At 43.5% G+C, this 8,467-nt stretch overlaps 1 non-coding gene across 1 annotated transcript; it reads left to right on the forward strand.

Annotated features, from left to right (window-relative positions):
• The first annotated feature begins 2,108 nt into the window (after window positions 1–2,108).
• Window positions 2,109–2,180, forward strand: trnah-gug (transfer RNA histidin (anticodon GUG)). The gene has a single exon. It is a non-coding gene; the product is annotated as a tRNA-His (tRNA).
• The last annotated feature ends 6,287 nt before the right edge of the window (window positions 2,181–8,467 follow it).

The raw sequence follows: 8,467 nt of genomic DNA on the forward strand, positions 1-8,467 counted from the left end.
GGGAAAGAGTCTGGTGAACGACACTTGCGCGAAAAAAAAATGATTCTCCTGTTCCTCGGATTTTGTCTTACCTGATGTGGTTTTCCAGCACCCCAATCTCGAATCTGAAAATAGTCTCAGCCTATCCAGCCTTTCATTATAACTCAAACCTTCCACAGGCAACAAACGTGTATACCTTTTCTGAACCTGCTCCAGCTGAATAATATCAGTCCTACAACTGGGCGACCAGAACTGGACATAATATTCCAGAAGATGCCTCATCAATGTCCTGCAAAACTTCAACATAACATCCCAACTACTATACACAAAGGAATGAGCAATGAAGGGAAGTATGTTAAATACCTTTGAACCATTTTGTCTGTTGTTAATGTAAATTACAAGGAATTATGTACCGGCATCCCGAGCTTCCGTGTTCTCCAACATACGCAAAGCCATACTCTTTTTGTTGTACCAAAATGCAATACCTTCAATTTATATAGAGTGAACTCCATGTTACATTTTTAAGTTCAACGACTCATTGGATTAAGATCCTTTTGAAACTTAGATAATCTTCCCCACTATCTACAATTCTGGTGTCGCCTGCAAAACTACGAAGCATGCCTGCAGTGAGTTCCACTGTTTTCTCATATAGATCAATGATTCATATTTACTTGTAGTGGCCGTCATTTATCAGTGTGCAGATCATACAACAGTTAGTCATGCAATTAATCATGAGGAAGAAAGCCGCAGACTGCAAGGAGATATCAAACAATTGGAAATGAAAATTGTGAAAGTAATTCATTCCAGGGAAGTGGGTGATGGTGAAGGAAAATTAAACTTCAAACCAGCTGCCCACGCTCCAGTTGTGGCACTCAGCTGTCTCAGCAAGATGCACTGTAGATTGCTGTTATTATAAACGGGAACAAATTTTCCCTTCTGCTCCGCCTTTGACCAGAAGCACGTCCAACCTCGGAATTGCTTGCGCCTCTAAACCATCATAGAAATACCGTGCATTCCCCGGTTGCGTCAGTTGAGCCATCGAGCTTGCGACCTCATTCCCATCTCGATTTCAAGTTGGTTCTTCACGACTGCGCCACTCAGTTTCTCTGATTCTGGGGCTGGGAACGGGACGATGTAGCAGTAGTGGTTACTGCCTTGTGTGGGGAAACTCGTGAAGTAGCCGATGTTAAACTGCATTGCTATTGAAGCATGCATTTCAACAAAAGCCTGGTAAAAACAATGACTGCAGATGCTGGAAACCAGATTCTGGATTAGTGGTGCTGGAAGAGCACAGCAGTTCAGGCAGCATCCGAGGAGAAGTAAAATCGACGTTTCGGGCAAAAGCCCTTCATCGGGAATACAGGTAGAGAGCCTGAAGGGTAGAGAGATAAGTGAGAGGAAGGTGGGGGTGGGGAGAAAGTAGCATAGAGTACAATAGTTGAGTGGGGGAGGGGACGAAGGTGATAGGTCGTGGGGGAGGGTGGAGTGGATAGATGGAAAAGAAGATAGGCAGGTAGGACAAGTCAGGGCAAGTTATGGAGACAGTGCGGACCTGGAAGTTTAGAACTGGGGTGAGTTGGGGAAAGGGCAAATGAGGAAGTCCACATTGATGCCCTGGGTTTGAAATGTTCCGAGATGGAAGATGAGGCGATCTTCCTCCAGGCGTTTGGTGGTGAGGGAGCGGCGGTGAAGGAGGACCAGGACCTCCAGCACTTCGGCAGAGTGGGAGGGAGAGTTGAAATGTTGGGCCACAGGGCGGTGTGCTTGATTGGTGCGGTTGTCCCAGAGATGTTCCCTAAAGCGTTCTGCTAGTAGGCGTCCAGTCTCCCCAATGTACAGGAGACCACACTGGGAGCAACGGATACAATAAATGATATTGGTGGATGTGCAGATAACAATATCTGAACTGTCCCCCGGAGTCTTTGATGTTTTGGAGAAATCTATTTATCTCAGCCTTCAGCACATTAATGATGGAATGTGGGCACTGATGTTAAAGGGTCAGCCCATTCTGTGTTCCCACATTTCTGCCACGGTTCGCTAAACCCTGATATCGTGCATTTCGTGTTCTGCCTAACATTTCTTATGATACTGTACTTACTACTGTCGGTTAGCGTGCTTGTCTGTGGGGTGCCGTGATCGTATAATGGTTAGTACTCTGCGTTGTGGCCGCAGTAACCTTGGTTCGAATCCAAGTCACGGCATTAATTGCTCTATGTGTTCCAGTCATTTGTGAAACACAAAGGCAGCAGTTGTTTTAACGTGGTGATTTTCTTCAAGTTGATGTTTTTTTTTCCTTCAAGCTCTGGCCGCTCACATCACGGTGTTTCATATGTCAGAATTCAAATCCACCCGTTCTCAGAGATTTCTTCCCTCCTACGATCACTAACCAAACTTTCCATCCCATACCCCCAGTTCATTAATTTGGAGATGCCGGTGTTGGATTATGGAGTACAAAGTTTAAAATCACCCAACACCAGGTTAACGTCATCCAGGTTTAACTGAAGCACTAGCTTTCGGAGCGCTGCTCTTTCATCATGTGTTTGTGGAGTCATTTCCTATTTCACTAAGGCATTGCAGAATCTAATACAGACTCTCACATTGATAACGATCAGTCTGTGTGGCTGCAGTCACTGTTGCTGAGTGAACGTGCCCCAACCCGACCATCGGGACCTGCAGACCTATTGATCCATTTGGTTACCACTGTTGTGAGATCACTACACATGTAGCAGCTTTTACCGACATAGACCAGATATTATTGGCGGGGGTCAAGCTCAGGAAAATGGCACAGGACAGTATCGGGGAAAAGCGACTTCAATGGATAAGATCACTTTCATTGCTTTTCTGCAATGGCCGAGCGCTATTACCACTAACCACTGAACTGTTAATTCAGACACCAGGCACCCGGGTTTGACTCCCACCATGCTAGGTGATAGAATTGGGATTCAATAAATATCTGGAATTACGAATCTAATAACTCCTATATATCCATGTTCAATTGTTGAAAAAACAAACCATCTGAAGTCCTTTAAGGAATGAAACTGCCATTCTTACCTGCTCAGGCCTCCATGTGACTCCAGACTCACTAAAATATGGTTGAGTCTCAACTGCCCACTGTGTAATTAGGGATAGCAATAAATAGTGCGGAGCCAGCGACGCCCTCATACTGTATCAGAATCGTAAAAAAAAGTTCATTCGGCTCTAGCTGGACTAATGTGTGCAGTTCTGCAATTCAGAATAATGCATGGATGTGATCACACTGGGAATATTGCAGGAGAGATTCACTGGGATATTGTCTGGGCTGAAGAGTTTCAGTTGTGAAGAGAGATTGGACAGACTGGGGTTGTTAATCGCCGAGTAGAGGAGATTGGAGAAGACATGACTGAGATGTACAAAATACTGAGGGATATGGATAGGATAGACTTAAAGAAGCGTTTCTTATTGATGGAGAGTTCGAACCCTGGGGCCAGGAGACTTCGAGAAAAGGCAGAAAGGTTTGAGTAGATTTGCGGAAAGGGTCAGAGAGGCGGAAATCGTTCTAAACTTAAAAAAAATTGAGATGTTAATTTGTGATGCCAAAACATATAAGACTATTGGCTAAACGATGGAAAACTTGATTCAGGTCGTTAAGCAGTTGTGTTGGACAAGTGCGGCAACAACAGGCCTCCTTCGATGTTATTGTCCTTCACAGTATCGTGGTTAGTGTCCCCTCCTGTCACAGGAATTAATTCTCCGCTGGGACATCAAAAATGTTTTAAACCTGTCGCTCTGTTCACCACTGAAGGTTATTAATGCCTGACCTTCCATTCTCGATTGGATATGTCACAGCAAGGACAGTGCTGTCTGAATCAGCTGGGGAAGGACTGCAGCTCCTGGGGAGAGAGAGTGTCAGTGAAAGTGCAAACACGTAACTTCTGCAAACTACACATTATGCTTGTGTTGCAATGAAAACAATTATATAGAGTTGTTCCTCACTGTTATGTTTATTTAAAGCAGGAATCTGAGGAAGAAGACAAAGCAAACCCATTCAGATCTGAGTGCAGAAACATTTCCAGCAGCACTAATGAGGTTGTACAGCGTAGAACCGCGTTTGGATGCATTGAATTCGGGTTGGTGGGCGCAACGTGCTTTCACTCGGCGGAGTTACCAGTGTATAAAGCCATTACACATGATACAGATAGTGTTCAATGTGATGGTACATTTGCTCAGTGGTTCGCACAGCCGGTAAGTCTGTAGGTTAAGTGGATTTACCATGTTATATTGCGCTGATTTGTCCAGGGAGTGAATTCAGTAAGTTAAGTGAATTAGCCATGGGTAACGCAGTGATAAGGTCAGCAGTCACACAATGCCAGGTTTTATTCCAGCAGGTTTATTTGAAATCACAAGCCAGAGGCCTGCGGGGATAGAGACGGGAGCTAGGTCTGGTTGAGATGCTGTTCAGAGTGTCCCTACAGACTCGATTGGCTGAACTGTTTTTTCTGCATTGTAGAGAATCTGTGATTCTATCAGAGAGGACACTGCCAGCGTTTACTGGGCTGCTAAGATATTGGAGGCGATGCTGACGGCGTTTAGTGGGGATGGAATTTTATTTATTTGTGTTTTGGAAAATTTGAAACTAAACCAGGGAAAACCGAATGGAAGTTTTCCAGTGTATTTGAGTTTTGGAGAGAGTAAATAGGTGGTAAATTCACTCTTTCAAGTTCATACATTTCTGAACGTCAAGATTTCAAAACCATCGATGTAGGACAAAGAAATAATGGGAGCAGAATTTCTCTCATTCAGAGAATCCATTTCCAAAATATTTGGAAAGGCACATTTAGAGACACACAAGGAGAGAGACAGCCTGTGGCCAGGTAAAAGTGTAAAAGTGGGGTGTGGAGGTTGGAAGGTGCGAGGAAACAATGTCTAATTTGGACGACTTTAGATGTAAAGAAATATCGGAAACGTATGCAGCTGAGTAAGATTCAGCAAGACAAAACTCAGAGTTTTGAAAGATTTCTATTAATATTCCACATGAATCATTATAAATGGAAATGAGCATATTTTGTATATTGTCAAGGAAAGATATTCCATAATGAATAGGAAGTGACCCGTCTCTTGGAGATCGATTTTCTGCTTTAATTTCATGCCTTAAAGATGGGAGGTCATTCGTCATGATGTTGGGTTCATTTGATACGCACTGAAATCTGCCAACGTAACTGAGCATCAAAACTGGAATCTTGTTTTGTAGTTTAACCTTCTGCTTTTCTCATCAGTATTTTATTTAAGCTGAAATAAATTCGGAGCAAAATTGAATACAACATTAAGCGTTCCAATCATATAAATCCAATTCACTTCCGATCATTGCAATGAACAGAGTGAAGTTGCATCAAAATTAATAAAATAAAACGAATAAAATTGCATTTCCGGGAATTTTAACCAGTTCAGGTTCAGCCATATGAGAAAGACCATCGAGCTAAAACATCACCTTCACTTCTCTCTCCATATATACTTCTTCACGTGAGAGAGAAACTGTCTGAAGAAATTATGTTTCAAGACTAAATGTGCGTGTGAATGTGACGGGAATTTCATGTTTGCTGGTTCATTCTGAGACAGTTCCGACTCGAAATAAATCAAGGACAAGGTATTCTTTCCAAGGACGGGGTCAATTCCTTGGGTTTTCCTGGTATTATTATTCTGCTGAATACAGAAACATAATAGCGTGGATTCGATTCCGCTCAGGGAATTTCTTATTCCCTAGGTGCACCATACGTCATCTTGACGGGGTCACATGTGAGCGCCTTTGCAATGGGCTGAAGTGGCCCAGAGGTTAAGGCGACGGGTTGCTCTTCCATTGCGCATGTGTGGATTTGAACCCTACTCTGGCTGTTACTTCGATTAAACGCAGCTGTGGTTTCCCTTTGTGCCTCGCATCTTTAGTGTACTTTGGGTGGAGAATCTTGATCTTGCCCTTCATTGCACCGGAGATTTGTGATAAATTGATACCACATCAAAGTCGAAACAAGCTAATTTGATTCTGTTGTAAGGTGAATTGGGATAATGAAAAGGAGTGCAAACCTTTCATTCTTCCTTTTATTCCATCTTGACTTTCTATGAATTTACATCGAATGAAAGTGGTAAGGAAAGATCGGGTGCAATAGTTTATCCAGTGGGATTGTGAATTTTAATGTAATACTCCACACAAAGTTCTGATCGATATTTTCAACAGTCAATTGAGTTGGAACCACAGAAAACCTTTCCAATGAAACGAATCTTTCATTCTTTCACAACCTTTTGCTGTGTGAATCTTACCGCGATCCACCATCCAGCATGATCACCAAGTTGGCACCAATTTTAGATTCACCAATTTTCTTTAGCAAACACAACTTCTGCACATGCCCAGTGCCATTTGTTGTCTCCAGGCCACATCACATTTCTTGTTCATGAACTTATGAGCCTAGATCCTGATCTGTCTGATCAGTGTCAGAAACCTTTTCTATCACTTCATCCCATCCCATCAGAATTCTAAAGGTATCAATAAAATAAGGCGTTACACCAAATGATGTAGGATTGGAAGTCGACCATTCAGCCCATCGAGTCTGCTCCACCATTCAACGAACTAATGGCTGATCTGATAATCCTAACTCCATTCTCCAGCATTGCCTCGACAAAGCTTCATCGTCGTTCTGGTTATATTTCTGTCTGGCACAGTTTGAAAATACACAACAACTCAGTCTCAACAACAGTTTCGGCAAGGAGTTCCACCGATTCACTTGCCCCGAGCAAAGAAATTACTCCTCATTTCTGAATTAAATAGGCAATATCTCATTCTGAGTTCTGGTGCTCTCCTCATACCAGAGGGTGAACCACTTGCCCGTAACTACCCTGTCAATATACCATGAATATTGAACGTTTATAAATGTTATTATGTCATTCTAGAGCTCCCCTCCGTCTCCTTTATTTCAAGGAGAATAATCCCAGCCTAACCAATAATTCCACGAAGATCCATTTTCTCCAGTGTTGACAACTTGTCCGTAAATCTCTGCTGTCCCCTGCAGCGTCCTACTGGGACGTTGGCAGGTGGAGACATTTATGCGAAGAAACGGTTGAAATTTCAAGCACAGATGGGAATTGGATCTTGAAATCAGACAGCGAATCAGATTGGTCCACACAAGGACGAAATAGAGTAATGATCACTCTGACAAATGAGAATCTAATCATATCTCATTGACATTCAATAACTTTGCTGTAAACAAATTACCCCGTGTAATCGACCACAGAACTATTATTTCGGGGGAAAAACGTATAGAAACTGGCGACATAAACACTTTGACAACAACAACATGTTCTTGAGACATTTTTTGATTATAAACTCAACTCATTGCTCCTTGAATCCGACATCGTTTTCAAGGCACAAATGAGACGAGGAATATAACTCTCTCCATTTGTCTCGATGGTGCAACTTCAATAACACTTAAGGAACTGTACACCGTCCACGACAATGCAGTCAGTTGAGTGTACCCTCTTCAACACCTGCAATATTCATTCCCTTCACTGCTAAGGCACAATTGCAGCAGAGTGCACCAACTATAAGATGCACTGGAGTAAGTCATTCGGGCATTTTTCACAGAACCTTCAAAGCTCAACAGCTGTACTGACTATCAGGACAAGGTTGGATGATGCAACGAAACGCAACCATTTTCAAGTTACCCTCCAAGGCCCATAGCACCCTGACTTTGAAAGGAATCAGTGATAAACTCATTTATTAAACGGTCTTGATGGGCAAAGTTGCATACTTCAGCCTTCCATCTTTTATCTTACAATTTTAAGAAAAATGTTGATTTATGCGGTGACCAGACTTGTGCTCAGTCCTTTAGCTGTTCCCTAAACTGGTGGTTGCTAAAGTTCTGCTATCACCCACAGCCTGTGGTCAACAATAGAAAATATCCGAAAATCCTCTCAATCAACTGACTCCCCTCAAGATTAGAGTGGTGTTGGAGAAGCACAGCAGGTCCGGCAACATCTGCGGAGCAGGAAAAATGGACGTTTCAGGCAAAAGCCCTTCATCAGGAATGAGACTGGGAGCACATGGGATGGAGAGATAAATGGGAAGGGGGTAGGGCTGGGGAGAAGGTAGCTGAGAGTGCTGTAAGTGGATGCAGGCGGGGGGTGAACATGATATGTCAGAGAAGTAGGTGGAGTGGATAGGTGGGAATGAGGATACACAGGTGGGACAAGTCAGGTGGACGGTGTTGAACTGGAAGGTTGGAACTGGGGTAAGATAGGGGGAGGGGAATGAGGCAACGGGTGAAGTCCAAATTGATGCCATGGGGTTGAAGGTTCCCGAGGCGGATGATGAGGCTTTCTTCCTGCAGGCATCGGGTCGTGAGGCAGTGGCGATACAGGAGGCCCAGGACCTGCATGTCCTCGGGAGAGTGGGAGGGGGAGTTGAAATGTTTGGCCATGGGGCACTGGGGTTGATCCTTGCGGGTATCCTGGAGATATTCTCTAA

Source organism: Chiloscyllium plagiosum, unplaced genomic scaffold (assembly GCF_037043375.1).
Source record: "Chiloscyllium plagiosum isolate Xiang-an unplaced genomic scaffold, Cpla_swu_hap1 HiC_scaffold_13, whole genome shotgun sequence".
Taxonomy (NCBI): Eukaryota; Metazoa; Chordata; class Chondrichthyes; order Orectolobiformes; family Hemiscylliidae; genus Chiloscyllium; species Chiloscyllium plagiosum.